A 17,017-nucleotide genomic window follows, 5' to 3' on the forward strand; every position below is an offset into this window, starting at 1 on the left:
AACTAAGTCCACAAAGTGGGTCATACCACAATAATACCAAATTAGAAATTAAATTTCACAAAATGGGTTATACCAGTTTGAAGCAGCAGGCCAAGTTATTTATGCAAAAAAATAGCTTGTTCTGCTGCTGGTTGAGATCATTAAGTGGGTTACACCAAGAAAGTAGAAAAATCCAAGTCAGGAAGTCTTTTTGAAAAACCATGTACATGATCTTTAAGGCAACACCATTAGTAAAATAGTTAAGAGATATCCCTAAAGGACAGACCTCCCCAGGCATAATGTGTAAGAGACCCTTTAAGAGATGTTCAGCTCTTTCCTTCATGAGTGTGACTAATGCAGGCTATACATGGTTCGAATTTTGAACGATTTTTCATCCAAAAATCAAAATGGTGTTCGTTCTGTAATCCGATGGTACCACCAATGATTTAAAAAATCTGTGGTTTTCCCAAATTTTCCTGCATGCCCGATAAACAAAATGAGGAGGAACCAAGAAAATCACCCGATGCAATTGCCCCACTAACAGAGAAAAAATCGGCCGCATATTCGTAGGTCCGATTTTCGTATGAAAATTGTTCGGAATTCAAACCATGTATGTCCTGCATAAGTATCTGTGCTCCTTCCCTAATGGAAAATGCCAGCAAAGTTGATAAAAATTGGTGTAGTGGACTATAGTCAAGGTATAATTTTCTGTCCAAATTCAATCATGTCTACCTGAACCACTAGAAACCGCATGTGAACTCAGACAGGGCAACACTCTCATTGCTGCCCTTGAGAAAGCTGTCCTTGGTTTACACATTTTAGACAAGAGGAATCGTATTCTATAACGTAGTTCGTGGCCTATGCTGATGATGTTTTCCATTTACTGTAAAACTAGTTTAAAAATTATTTTACATAGCAAAAGCTTTCAGATGAATAGAATTATATATAGATCAATAGAAGACAGGCTAAATGTACAGCGGAACAAATGCTGACCCTTGATTAATACAACTTGCTATGCAACAGCTTCAACCTGGGGGATAAAAAGGATCATGAGAATTGAATGCTCCACTGACTTTAGCCAGTAAGTATATTATGGTTTCATGAACCATTTCAAAACCAGATTATTGCCTAGGTCTCTACAAGACCCTGATCTGACAGGTACTTATATACAGAGCTGACACCACAATACTTTCACAAAAAGATCAGTTTTGTTTTAGGTGCATAAACCCTCCATAAAACGTATGGTGCAAAATTTAAAGGAGATAGGTGGCCTACTTGGCCCGCAGGAAAACATTTAAAAAGAAACCGCAACAGAAAAAATAGAGTCAAGAGGATCCAGGAAGGATAGGAAAAGAAATTGGAAACATCAACTTCCAACTAAGAGAAATAGTCTGAACTCTGGACGGAGGCTTAGGCCCACCCCGAAGTGCAGCACTGATGGATGAAAGCACAGTGCCATTACCATACATTCAACTCTATGCATCAGAAGTAGAACCATAGTAAAATGTGACAGATTCAAATGAAAGGAACCGTATACTAAAATCTGGCCAGATCATTTTTTTATTTTTTTTTACAATTTTTGTTGTCTGGTAATGATCTTGTCACTTCAATGCATCAAGACAGTAACTCAAAACAACACGCCAAGTAGATTCTGAATGAGGATTTATTGAAATCCCATAAAAGCAAAAAAGTTACATCAATGTTTTGAGAGGAAGTTGGCCCTCCTTTTTAAAGTGACACTGTCTGTCACCTTGAAAGAGAGGACCATTGTGCTCTGAAAATGTCAGTGTAATTTTTTTGCTGACATGGGACTATTCTATACTACACTATATCAAGTAAATCTTGATTCAGAAGTTACTTGCTGTGCTGGTTTTCTATGGCACCACCCTAAAGCCATGAACTCACCCTTCACAAGGGTTACCTATGAATGTCTGTGCGGTTATGCTTTTATGAATTGGGCAGCACAGTGGTTAAATGGTTAGCACTTCAGCCTGGCAGTACTAGGGTCGTTGGTTCGAATCCCAACCACCCCACAACCTGCCTGGAGTTTTCATGTTCTCCCTGTGTCTGCGTGGGTTTCCCCCCACACTCCAAAGACATGCTGGTAGGTTAATTGGCTCCTGTCTAAATTGGCCCTAGTATGTGTATGTATGAATGGGAGTTAGGGACTTTAGCTTGTACATCCCTTGAGGGTTAGGGACTGATGTGAATGTACAATATATATGTAAAGCGCTTCGTAAATTGACAGCGCTATATACTTACCTGTAATAAATAAATTAATTAATTAATTGCAGTAACTTGAAACAGGCTGCAAGTGAAGTTGGAGTTGTTTTGTAAATCCTGATCTGAATACTAAGTGACCTACATACTACTGAATTCACAGGGTTGATAGGCAACTAGCATTTTCAGAATGAAAGGTCAGGAATGGTATCCTATGCAGTGTTCTCAGTACATGTTTCATTTAAGATGAACACTCACTCTTCACGGAATAGCTCTTTTATGTCCTCTTGTACCCAATATATATGTGCCTCCTTAGCCTTCATCTCTACGTACCACTAATACTTACAAAATACAGAACTGGTTTCATCTTACAACATTATGTTAAAGAATACATTTATTACAGGCCAATTCCTCATCGATACCATGGAACCACCATTCCACATTCTGATGTGCCCTAAAATTTCAAACCCATTATGCACATTTATATGAACAACTACATTGATAACAACTGTAAGACAATTATGTCCATTGAAAAATTCTCAATATGCAAATTTTAAAGAAGTATACTCTTCATATTGAAATGTCTCTCATGAGTCTGTTTCTGTTGCAGTTGGTTCTCATTGCAGAGCTATCTGTCACTGTAAATGATTTTTCAGAATCCCATTTCCTAAGTTCCGTTTAGTTACCAGCCTAATGAGTTGACTACTGTCAGTCACTGTCAGTCTATAACTGCCCCATACAACTAGTTTTTGTTATAACGTTCGCTTATTGTTGAGTTTGTGGTGTGATAGTTTCCAATCAGTCTTCTTGTGGTTGTTTTTCATTGTTAGTTATTCTAAGACAATCCATCCATTAACTTCTCTCTTGCCATCCATCTCGTTAATATGCCTTACCCATATTACAAGAAACTGTGCCTCTATATTCCTCATATGCTGCAACAAGATGATCCACAAATAAGAGTCAATCAAAGCACTGACATCTTTTGCTGCTTATTATTATTATCCTTTTTTTACACACAAGTAAATGTGTGTAGCTGGGCTTTAAAAAAATAAAAATAAATCTATGTATAAAATATTAATTGTATGGATGTGACAAACAGCTGTACAATCAGAATGCAAAGTGTCATACTTCCTTCCTCTAATATGTGTAGTTCCTATTTTATCAGTGCCACCCAGTGGCCATAGAACATTTTTTTTCCTGACAGAGGAATTACTGGAAAAAACGCACCATGGCCACTACGTGGCACTGATGATATAGGAACAACACATAAGAATAAATGCGGTAATTTTCATCCTGGTTCTGTGGATGTTTGTCATATCGGCACAACGAACATTTTATACATACACTTAATGTTTTAAATGTTTTCATGCATAGTTTGTAATTTTAGAATTGCTTTAAAATGTCTGTATGTTATCGTATTTCTGTGACGGTTACAATCTATCATTTGGAATGAGAATAGCAGACTCTCCATTTGGTATATGGCATATCTTCTATGTCACCAGTTATCTAGCAGGGAGGCTGAATGCATGTCAGGAAGCAATGTAGAATGGGTGTAACATATTGTCATGCTTGAATGTGCTGCAAAATTAACAAATTTGCGTCAACAAAATTTCTTTGCAATCACCTTCTTTTTTGCACTTTGTGGTACTGCAAAGCAAACATTAGGAAGAAAAAGTAAGTCTAATTTTTAATTTGAAGCTACCTGTAATAAGTGGGAAGCTTAAAAAACAACTACTTTTTCATTGGACTTAGAAATTAAATAGTTTAGTCCAGGGGTGTCAAACTGACGACCATCCAGCTGTGCAAAACTGCAAGTCCCATCATGCCTCTGCTTTTGGGATTCATGCCTGTAACTGTCAATCTTGCAATACCTCATGGGACTTGTAATTTGGCAACTGCTGGAGGACCACCAGTTTGACACCCGTGGTTTAGGCACTTCAAGACAATGGCTGTGCAATGTCTGCACTGTATTTTTCCTGGTCATATTTCTGTGAGAAGCCTTTGTCAGGCTGACAAACACTTAACCCTCCTGCCATCTTTGAAGTAATGAATGGATTTTGTTGTTTATCTATCTATAAACCCATTTATTATACACAGTGTAAAATAACAACATATTGATGTGTCGCCATGTCCTCAATTTATCCACTCAAATAATCATTGTTTACAGTCCAGGCCACTGATAAAGAAGCCCAGTCATAAAAATATTTCTATCAATATAACTTTCTATTAGTGGCCTGGAATGTAAACAAAATGCATGGAACACTGAAAAAGTAAAATGAGGATATGTAAATAAATAAAAAACAATGTGCCCAATCAAACTAGTGAATAAGCTAATAAAATAGAGCCGCTGCAATAACACATAAAAGGTCATCTCACACTTAAAACATACATAAATAGTGTTGCGCTAACTCATATAAACATAATAGTCCATAAACAGATTCAAACGTGATAGTTCAATCAAATTATGAAATATAAATATAAAGTGCTTGAATGGTGAAAATCAAATAAGATGCTTGAATGGTGAAGAATCACTACGATGTGCTCCGGATAAATGACGGAGCCACGTGGTTGGTGGCGTAACGCAAGGGGGCAGAGCCTAGTGACGTCATTGCCAGCTTTTTACGGAGCGGGAGTTTTGAATTGCAAATCGCTATGTTACTGCTTCTATCATGTGAGTGACACTCTGGAATTATTTTATGTGGAATTAAAACAGTATTACACTGTGGGAGATGTCCTCTGTTCTTTCTATGTGGAGTTAAGCTGACCCGTTTATACTGTCATTGAAGGGGTGCCTGTCATCAGCTCTCTGCTACCATCTAGAGCATCATTTTGGAATTACCATGCTTGGTTGACCTGTATTAATTTATGGGTCCACATTAGGAGGTGAGCGGCCATCCATATATATTTTTAGGTGGAGGAACACTAAGTTAAGGTGGAGCACTGTGTTTTTCAAATAGACTTTATTTATCCGGAGCACATCGTAGTGATTCTTCACCATTCAAGCACCTTATTTGATTTTCACCATTCAAGCACTTTGTAAAATGAGGATATGGTGATCAATCAATGACATACTGTAATTGTTCACCGAATACATAAATAGGCTTGTTGATAAACAGCAAAAAAATTTTATTATTACATAAAAAGTGAAAACAAATATATGCCCTTACTCGTTTTCAACATACTTGTGTATTTTGTTCAATGATTTTTTCAAAAATGTCCAAAACAGCAACTTAAATAATGTAAAGAGAGTAAAGCCTGGTACATACACAGAGGTGTAAGAGGGAGAAGATTCCATGTGATGTCACTTCAGGTCCGGGGCCAAAAACTGGAAGTTGCTGTAATTCAATGCTGGTGATGTATTTTTAGAATGTGAGTGCATTTTTACTGCTATTTTGATTACTTTTATGAAAAAATAAATGATTACATGATTGGAGGCTTTCTCTTCTTTTCCCTTTGCTGAGTCCACTTTGCAATTAAGATGGGGAGTCTGTTGCCGTATATTTAAAGGGAACCTGCTGCCGCCGTACAGGAGGATTTAAGGGGAACCTACTGCTACCTGATAGTCTGGTCCCTAAGTTCACCTTTGGGGGAATCCGGTTGATGGATGGAATGATCTGCTGTACATCCAATCTATATACTTTTGAGAGCTGTATATTTGTTTATGTGAGTCCAATACTTCGGGTGAGTGCACTCTAATTTGAGGTGAAGCATGGAATTAATAATACGTTTTTCACAGGATGAGACTGAGACTTTCATTGGTTTATTATATTTAATTATACAGCATATGGGACTTAATATTGTGATGAATTTGGTATCTGCGTGACATTTAGTATATATTTTATATTTCATTATCATTGAGTAGTGCAAACTACTATTTTATTTTGGGTTGTTCTTTGGTGGTAGGTTATGGTAATGGCAAGACATTTACTGCTAGGTTAAAAAAAATTTTTTTTTTTGTTTACTATTTTGGGCCAGTTTTCCTTTGATAATATAATAAAAATCAGGTGATATCCATTACCATTTACCACAAAATTAAATCCAAATTTGTCCTAAAAATAAATCACCTGGATACACTAAGTAGTTAGGATGATATGGACAGCTTTACTAACACATCAAAATTACAAGATAGTGTTAAATCGTTAAAATTTGTTTTACCCTCCATCAGGGGCGGACTGACAACTCATGGGGCCCCCGGGCAATAGGGGATCATGGGGCCCCTGTGTCCTTGCCCAAACTCAAAAAAGCCTATGAAGAAGGTACCAGGGGCATCTCATGAGGCCCCCTACTGACCCCGGGCCCTCGGGCAGTGCCCGAGTTTCCATTAGTTTCCAAATGGTCAGTCCGCCCCTGCCCTCCATCATGAAGGGATTAAACTAGAAATGGAAATGGAAAAAATAACGCAACATTTTCTGTTAGAGACTAGATTTTCTTGATTATCCTCATTTCTGCCTGTTTTAAGATGCTAATCGTTTTGCATCTGGTATATCCTGGAAGAAAAATCTTTTTAAAATGAATTCTTTCTTCATCTGTAGTCTTCCTGCTAAGTCTGACATGTGGATGGTTCTATTAATGCTGAGCTATGATGGAAAATAAATCTAGAAACATTTTTTCTTGGTCTTATATTTTTAATTTTGGACTCTGCCACATCAAGATCAGAAGTCTATCATGTCTGGTGCACTATGGAAAAAATGTAGACATTTTTAAATGTTTTAAATATCTTTATTACCATCATTACCATCCTTGCCTGAGCTAAGGTGCTTAAGATGTTGATTTATCTGTGCTGCCATACCTACAAAAAGTGACTTGGTGAATATTTAGGGGTTTATTTCCAACTACTTGAAAGTATGTATGAAAGTTGTGTGAAATCTTGTGTGAAAACAGTTATAAATAGACCCTTTTATTGCCATCCTTCCTTAATCCTGCACAGGCAAATTTGTATTACCATTCTGTAACTCACTGGACGAACTGGACAAAAAAAGAATTCTCCTTTATCTTTATTGTCTGCCTCCCTGTCTGGTCCATGCTACTAATGGTACGTCACACCTTGGAAAAATATTTATAATGTTGGCCTCCCTGCCCTGTAGAATTCTCCATTGTTGTCCTTGTCAACCTTTCTGTCTGGTCAATGATGCTAAAGGTACCTAACACCTTACAAAAATAATTAAAGTGATGGTCTCTCTGCCCAGTTAAAGCTGAGTATAACACTAGTAGAATTTTGTTTGTCATTTTCCGTTAGAATCATTCGTAAGAATGTTCGACATTCTTTAGTTCATAAGAATGTTGTGAGAACGTTCGTTCATTTTTCTGATGATTAGTGGGTCGAATTGAAGTTCCTTTTTGACAGCAGTGATGATAAAATTTGAAGGACAGCACAATGGCTAAAATGGTTAGCACTTCTGCTTGGCAGTACTAGGGTTCGAATCCCAACCACGGCAACACCTGCCTGGAGTTTGCATGTTCTCCCTGTGCCTGCGTGGGTTTCCTCCGGGTTCTCCGGTTTCCTCGCACACTCCAAAGACATGCTGGTAGGTGAATTGGATCCTGTCTAAATTTGCCCTAGTATGTGTATGTATGAATGTAAGTTAGGGACTTTAGATTGTACACCCCTTGAAGGTTAGGGACTGATGTGAATGTACAATATAAATGTAAAGCGCTGCGTAAATTGACGGCGCTATATAAGTACCTGAAATAAATAATAAATAAATAAAGAGCAGGATAGGATTTTTTTTTTTGAAAGTACGAACTTCTGACAGTGTATGTGGTTTTCTTCTGGTAAAGTCCATTCATTCCAAAATCAAATGTTAAATGAAAATGAAATCTTGAACTACTTTTGAGCGGCAATCAAATTTCATACACATTTTCCTAAGAATTTTTGTTAAAATGTTCCTTTGACATTCTACTAATAATGTATACCCAGCATATGGGTGGAAGGCTGGCATGTTATGTTAGGGTGCTACTTCACAGGGGAAAATACATTTTAAAATAATTCTCTGTTTATGCTGTTTTTCCCATTTATCCATAGACTGGATCACAGGGCTCTATCGTGTGTAGAGCAGGTTTTCACCGTAATAATAAAAAATGACTTGTTATATTTTTTACTCTGGCAATCAGATCATCAGGGTTTGCCATAGTAGAAGGAGAAATTAAAGTTTCTATGATCACATAGGAAACAGAGATGCCACTGACATTTTGAAAACATATTAAATGTATCTGCTTAAATTTCAGTACGTCAACATGACTTGAACAAAAGCAGGCAAAGTCTATTAAACATCTCATTAAATGACCCAGGATATTACTTAATACAGGATATTTCTTTGATGAAAATGTCCTTCCTTTGCCTATTGTCTTTGACAGGGTGAATGACTCCCTTTAAATTCTAAACGTGTTTATATTTCGATGCTGAAGTCCTTAATTACTCAGTGACTGCTTGTACTCCTGGGGTCTACTTTGTTTTGCTGATCACTTATGCATTATTTGATCTGAAGAAAAACAATTCACAGACACTACCTATGGTAATAAATTATATTTAAATATATGGATTATTCCATTTAAAATTAAAGAAGAACCCTAATTTATGTTATGATTTGTAGGATTACATTTTATTTTGGTATATTTGTGTAGCTTAAATGGAATTTATTATGAAATTTACAGTGAATGCTAAAAACAGAAACATTAAAAACCTCTGTATTTTTACAGCTACAGTATGAATGATCTAGAGCTCTTTTAATAACTAATGTGCTGAAAACAGAGTTGCATAACAAGAAAGGTTAGTTTACATATACTGTTAAATGAGCCACAAGAGAAACACACTCCTTACTCTCCACTGGCAAAACAGGGCCAAATGAGTTAGTCAGTTATACACAGACTGCTAACAAGCATTCAGACATTTAGGCACTGCAGGTCAGCTTACTAGAAAATGCAGCTCACTTTGCAAGCTGAGCATTCTGTATGCACTGTGTAATAAAGGCTGACTTGGAAAGTACAGATTTTATAAATACATTCTAAAAATGTATATTAAAATTCAAATAAAATTGATCAAAAACATTGTAGTCTCTCTTTTAGATTCTTGCAGCCTTTGTTGCATACACAGGGAGTCCATGGTATGTACAGACCCCCTATGGTAGCTAGCAACGTTTTAAAAAGTAGGAGGGGTCAGAAGGACACAGGTATGTCAAAAAACTGGGGAGGAAGGATGGTCAAATAAAAGACAAAATATTAACAACCTATAGTTAACCAGCATATCTGGCACCTGGGGCAGATATTTTTTAACCCCCCCAGTGGTGTATTTAGGTTTCATGCTGCCCTAGGCAACACAAAAATCGGCTCCCCCCCTTGGAGAGACTCTGACACTAACAAACACCCCCCTCCCCCATGATTAGAGCCTGACATTGACCAACAACCCCCCCCCCCATCCCCCTACCCGAGAGAGCCTTCAACTACCATCACCCACCAAACACTGGCAAACCACCCCGGTTAGAAAGAAGACACTCAACTTCACAGCTCCGGACATCCCCAGGAACAATTGTCAGGCTCTGCATACACCATCAAGCAGCCCACTGCCTCTCTCAGATCCCACCTGGTCTTCATACTGCATGTATCCTTTCTTCCCCCCTGAAAAATGCTGCTGCCCCCCTGAAAAAATGCCACCCTAGGCAAATGCCTTGTTTTCCTTGTGGTAAATACGCCCCTGCCATACATCAAAATATTTTTAGTATTATTCAAAAAATTGAACAGCATGCATGCTGGGGATGGGAGTACAATTAGCTGGTGGAGGGCAAATAGCAGCAGCTGTAGGTACGGTTGCAACTTTATGCAGGGATACTGAACTTAGAAAATCAATCTGTCTGACATGTAGGAGTTTAGATACGCAATCCAATCTCCTACATGGTTAACCAACATTAAAAATAGATAGGAGAGACCTTGAAGATATCAGGAAGAAAAATGAGGGAAGCTTAGTGTGCTGCATGCTGAACCTTTAGAGGTGTGGCCAATAAAGTGAATGTCCATTCACATTGTATGGCTTGTAGCGTGTGAGTAAATTAGGCCTCAGCATTGGTATAATTGGCAGAATTATTTACCTGCAGCATTGCTGTGTCAGCAATAACAAACCTCAGCACTGGTGCAAATGACCGCAAAATTCCCTCCCGTTGCAGCATGATATTTGCACATTTCATATGTAATATAAAAACTGAAACGGCAGAAATACTGTTCATACCCAAGGACTGCAACATAAGACAAATGTACTGTTTTTATTCCACATGGCACTGGCTCAGAAAGCAGTAAGTAGTCAGGAATACTAACTGCAAGCAACACAATCCAGATGACCAAACCCTAAATCCTTGCCTGGAAGGTGGCTTACACCATTGATACCACCTGGCATCCACAGCACTACAGTTCTTTCATCTTCACACCATACATACCTCACAAGTAGACACAACACGTCTCCTCCTAGCACAGGGACCCATTCCTGAGGACACTGGCAACACTGAAACTTTTGCTCTGAGCATCACTAGTGTAAGAACACTCACTTTCAATAACATTCTTTTCTGAGCTCAACAACCAATCAGCAGCTGAGCCCTGACAATCCATGTAGAGCACGGGTGTCAAACTGGCGGCCCTCCAGCTGTTGTCAAACTACAAGTCCCATGAGGCATTGCAATATTGCCAGTTACAAGCATGACTTCCAAAGGCAGGGGCATGATGGGACTTGTAGTTTCGCAACAGCTGGAGGGCCACCAGTTTGACACCCCTGATGTAGAGGGATTCATACCCCTAGTAGCCATTTCTGGTGTAATCAGGGAGCTATACTGGAGTGTCTTTCAGTGTTGCAAAACTCTCCGGCACTCGCCACACTACTGCCCCTGTGCACTGTTGCTGGCGGGCTCTCCAGGGCTCCCTGTAAATGGTGGTACCCAATGTAGATCGCCACTTCCCCCCAGGTACATCACTGTGCATAGCAATTATGTAATAATTAGAAACATTTGATACTTAAACAACTGAAAGCACATTGTATAAAAAAGAAAACTATTTAGTTCACTGTATTTGTTTAGAGGCCATGAAACAACCTATGCTGATGAGCAGGAGCAAGTACTCTGCAGAGAGACTTCTCCTTCTCCACAGAGTGGTCCTTTTCTGCAGAATGTAGTTGCTTTACAAAGAAAATGAGCTGCAAGATATTCAAGATCACTTGTTTTTGATGAACCTTGAAAGTATTTAGCTGATTAAACTCTCTTTGCCAACCTTTCCTTCTAAAAAAAAGACCAACGGCATGGCTGTCATAATAATCCAGTGTCTTTAATATTTTCTAAGACACATCCCTGGAACCAGTAATAAAATCCAGAATCCACTGCTTCTAATCTACATGCTTGTAATGCATCAATGACAAAGTATTGAAGTAAGAGGCGGCCATGCAGCCTGGCAATTCGTATTTTTTAATAGGAGATCAAGAATGACAGCCCTGTATCTCTTTCAGTGCAGGTTTCCTTTACACATGTATTTAGCTGTTTGCTTAGAGCTGCCCTTTAAAGCCATTATCTCAAAAGAAGAAGAAACGTACTTACTGCAGGAGATTAACAATTAAAAAAAAAACTACTAATGACTTTCTCGGATAAGAGTTTTCTCCTGTAGAACCTGTGGTTTTCCTGCCAGGAGCTGAAGCTGGCACGCGGTCATCAAGTGCTCAGCGGCAGCCAACACTAGCTCTGTGTGCCAAAACGTCTGCTCATTTCATATGCCTCAGATGTTATGTACTGTATTAAATATGCATGGCCATAATGTCCCTCTCATCTTGGTAAACATGACATTTTGTTGGCAGAAAGTCCAACAAAACTGAATTAGCTTGCACTGGACATATTGGCAGATCTCTGTGGATGAGTGTGATTCAATTTTACATGGCACCACCAGAATAAAGCCTCATACTGAGATCATATTATGTTCTTTATTTTAACTGTAGAGATCTTATAAAAAGCCCCAAGAAAAAGTAGAAGGGGAGAAAGGAAGGAATGTTTCATTGAAAATGAGACTTGCCATAAAAGGAGACAGTTGCCCGTCTAGAATTACTTTTTCCCAATCAATTATAATCGTCAGTGTTTACTGGTAAGTTTTTAGGAAGACAGAAAAACGTTGTGCTCCATTGCTGCACCAAGTAGTGCCCTGTACAGAATTACCACAATGTTACTTACTCATAAAAACAAAGGATAAACCATTAAACATATAAGATAATACATATGCAATAGGCAGATTCTTTATAATCTATGAAAATTCACTCAGAAAAAAAGTTGATGCAAGCCAGAGTAATCACCTGAAATCTGTCCATATACTTTACATACACTTGAAAGCTTGAAGCATGTTGTCAGTTAAAAAAAATACCCTGTTCCAACCCAATCTGTGTGTTTTTTTTTTTTCAAATCTAAAAACCTGGAAAAACTCACCCTAATCAATTGGCTTGTGATACTCTTTCAGTAGCTGTGACTAATGATTGGAAGTTCCTGACTGTGCTCTGCTGACCAGTCTTGTGTCCACCTCTTATCGTGGCATCACACTAAAGGCTTCTGGACCTTTCAGGATTGACTGATGGACAACTGTCATAGCCAACTGGCAACGCCCACATCAGGGAGGAGCAATGTGGGTACTGCAGACTGGACCCTCCCAAATTAAATAGAAGGAGGAAGACCTGGGATCTAGTATGCAATTTTAGCTTTCAATATGCACACATTGATTTCTTTTCCAGCAACGCAGTGTATGGCAATCAATTGAATTGAATGCCAAAAGTTTGATCATTTTAGTACAGCAAGATATATTTGCACCAATTCTCCTCCATTTCCCATGAGAAGACAGCAAAGCTTTGAGATTTTTCCTAAAAAAATGTGAAGAGTCTTCAATAAGTCTCATGAGTGCACAGATGCACATCCTTTCTGGAAAATTTGGCACCAAGCAACCGGTAATCCATATTTAATAAACTCACACAAACTGCAGTCTTCTGGTTCATACAGTCCTTTCTGAACATTGATATTACTTAGCAAACACACTTCTTTAAAAGTATATTTGCCAAGCTCTACCTGGCAGTTGAGCAACTGCTGGTAACAATGAATAGTAGTTGGTGAATGATGCCACGGCACAGTACAATTAAAGCTGGCTGTGACAGACCAAACCGGGACAAGAGGGGACTAGGGGCTAGCCTTCTACCCACTGACTATGACCCATGGAGAAGACTGGGGATTTTGTCTGCTTCACCAGGTCAGAGCATGGAAAAGAGCTCAGTTCAGCCTCTGATCACATAGAGAGAGAACAGAGAGTGGTTGGTCCCACTAGCTACGGTCAGGTCCATAAATATCGGGACATCGACACAATTCTAACATTTTTGGCTCTATACACCACCACAATAGATTTGAAATGAAACGAACAAGATGTGCTTTAACTGCAGACTGTCAGCTTTAATTTGAGGGTATTTACATCCAAATCAAGTGAACGGTGTAGGAATTACAACAGTTTGCATATGTGCCTTCCACTTGTTAAGGGAAAAAAAGTAATGGGACAGAATAATAATCATAAATCAAACTTTCACTTTTTAATACTTGGTTGCAAATCCTTTGCAGTCAATTGCAGCCTGAAGTCTGGAACGCATAGAGATCACCAGACGCTGGGTTTCATCCCTGGTGATGCTCTGCCAGGCCTCTACTGCAACTGTCTTCAGTTCCTGCTTGTTCTTGGGGCATTTTCCCTTCAGTTTTGTCTTCAGCAAGTGAAATGCATGCTCAATCGGATTCAGGTCAGGTGATTGACTTGGCCATTGCATAACATTCCACTTCTTTCCCTTAAAAAACTCTTTGGTTGCTTTTGCAGAATGCTTTGGGTTATTGTCCATCTGCACTGTGAAGCGTCCAATGAGTTCTGAAGCATTTGGCTGAATATGAGCAGATAATATTGCCCGAAACACTTCAGAATTCATCCTGCTGCTTTTGTCAGCAGTCACATCATCAATAAATACAAGAGAACCAGTTCCATTGGCAGCCATACATGCCCACGCCATGACACTACCACCACCATGCTTCACTGATGAGGTGGTATGCTTAGGATCATGAGCAGTTCCTTTCCTTCTCCATACTCTTCTCTTCCCATCACTCTGGTACAAGTTGATCTTGGTCTCATCTGTCCATAGGATGTTGTTCCAGAACTGTGAAGGCTTTTTTAGATATCGTTTTGCAAACTCTAATCTGGCCTTCCTGTTTTTGAGGCTCATCAATGGTTTACATCTTGTGGTGAACCCTCTGTATTCACTCTGGTGAAGTCTTCTCTTGATTGTTGACTTTGACACACATACACCTACCTCCTGCAAAGTGTTCTTGATCTGGCCAACTGTTGTGAAGGGTGTTTTCTTCACCAGGGAAAGAATTCTTTGGTCATCCACCACAGTTGTTTTCCGTGGTCTTCCGAGTCTTTTGGTGTTGCTGAGCTCACCGGTGCGTTCCTTCTTTTTAAGAATGTTCCAAACAGTTGTTTTGTCCACGCCTAATGTTTTTGCTATCTCTCTGATGGGTTTGTTTTGTTTTTTCAGCCTAATGATGGCTTGCTTCACTGATAGTGACAGCTCTTTGGATCTCATCTTGAGAGTTGACAGCAACAGATTCCAAATGCAAATAGCACACTTGAAATGAACTCTGGACCTTTTATATGCTCATTGTAATTGGGAAAATGAGGGATTAACACACACCTGGCCATGGAACAGCTGAGAAGCCAATTGTCCCATTACTTTTGGTCCCTTAACAAGTGGGAGGCACATATGCAAACTGTTGTAATTCCTACACCGTTCACCTGATTTGGATGTAAATACCCTCAAATTAAAGCTGACAGTCTGCAGTTAAAGCACATCTTGTTCGTTTCATTTCAAATCCATTGTGGTGGTGTATAGAGCCAAAAATGTTAGAATTGTGTCGATGTCCCAATATTTATGGACCTGACTGTATACATGGATTGAATTTCGGCCAGTTCAGCAGGGATGGACTGAGAACCAAACCATGTATGGGTAGGCTGGCTATACTAAAGTCGATTTTCTGTTGACAGAACACTGCAGGAGGAATCAGGCAATTTTCAGGCAGTGTAGTTTCTAGTATGTGAAGGTATCTAGGTATGTGACCTCATCTAAACCACTGCTAATTATGTCTGCTAAGGGTCTATTAATGTGTTTTCACGCAAAATTTACACAACATTCTTCCAAGATTCATACAATTTTTTAATAGAATCTAATTAGAAAAATGCATAAATCTTGGGTTAAAGTCGTTTGACACTTGTGCAAAAAAATGTATTGTTAGATATATTTTGCATCTCTTTATACCACTACAAGTGCTTTATTTAAATGTTTTCCCCACTAATTGATATTTCAGTAAATGAAGTCTACATTTTCTGATGTTCGTGTAGACACACAATTTCACAAGCCTGGTTTACTGAGGTCATACGTTTGTCATTAATATTTACAGATAATGCTAGATTGTTAAAATGTTTATGATTTTTTTAAATGTACTAGTAAGCAAAATTTTATACAGTTAATTTCAGTTACACCCATAGATTACTTTTTAAGGTCAACTCTTGGTAAAAGTAAGCAGAAATGCCTATACTATGGTAAACTCAAGAATTCATCTATAAACAGATCATATATTGTAAATATGTTCTAAAGATACATTTATTGCAGATTTCTATTGACTTCTTTTATACAGATTTGCTAAAAGTGGGAGATTCATCGTCATTGACAATGAACACAAGGTTACTCTCAGTGTTGTAAGAAAATTTTGCACATCGGGCAGTCTTAGATGACTCAGATCTACGGGTGACTCTTTACAGACTGAATTTCCAGCACAGTAATCCGTATCACATATTGATGTAGCATTTACATTTTACTTGCCCGCTGCTTTTCCATGTTGTGATTACCATATTTTATACAGATGTTTTCAGCAGCAGAGTCTTATGCTATGTTATTTATCATTTAGTGTGTAAAGTTACCTCCCTTTACTGGGTTACTTTAGTTATTAAAGATGCAAGCTTTTGCAACTGATTAGGTTCTTTCCTCAGGCATTTTACAATTATGTGGCATTATTTTCAAAATTGTATAATGCACAAGAAAGGAACCTATCGGGTTCTGAAAGCTTGTAACTTTAATAGCTTAAAGTGTATCTCAACCCTCAGCCTTAAAATAAATATGGCTAAAATAGGACTTTGCATAAAGGATGAACATTGTATCTGATTGACCATCAATCATTACTACTATATTCTGAGTGCATAGTGGTGGTGGAGTGTTCACTGGATCCCCTTGGCATTGTTTTGGATTTGGACACGTTGCTGTTTTGTGTCTTGCAGTACCACTGACCAGGGGCTGACTGACCATTTGGAAACCCGGGCACTGCCCGGGGTCAGTAGGGGGCCCCATGAGATGCCCCCGGTACCTTTTTCATAGGCTTTTTTGAGTTTGGGAAAGGACACAGGGGCCCCATGATCCCCTATTGCCCGGGGGCCCCATAAGTTGTCAGTCCGCCCCTGCCACTGACACATATATGGACTATACTTTGTCACATTTTTATTGTGATATACACTAGCACCTATATTTTACACTGTATGGACTTTATTAATTTGTTTCACTGATGTTTATGTTTTGTTTGCACATATGTCTAAACTTCATTTGGTGTTTCCTCAAAACTCTTGGATGTTTTACTATATGATTTAGCTCTGCACTTTATACACATATGTTACTGTGAGATTTATTGTCATTGTCTCTTGTGCTAGCTGCTTTTTGCTATATACAACGCTCGCCATCAGTGCTTGCCATTTGTTA

The 17,017-nt window shown here is 38.6% G+C and overlaps 1 protein-coding gene across 1 annotated transcript in view; it reads right to left on the bottom strand.

Moving 5' to 3' along the window:
• Positions 1 to 17,017, bottom strand: part of STK32B (serine/threonine kinase 32B) — a 359,309-nt gene that overhangs the window by 58,440 nt on the left and 283,852 nt on the right. The gene's annotated exons all lie outside the window — the stretch shown is intronic.

The sequence above is a fragment of the Staurois parvus genome, unplaced genomic scaffold, assembly GCF_062004578.1.
Source record: "Staurois parvus isolate SC_StPar_1 unplaced genomic scaffold, SC_StPar_1.0 ptg000186l, whole genome shotgun sequence".
NCBI classification, from domain to species: Eukaryota; Metazoa; Chordata; class Amphibia; order Anura; family Ranidae; genus Staurois; species Staurois parvus.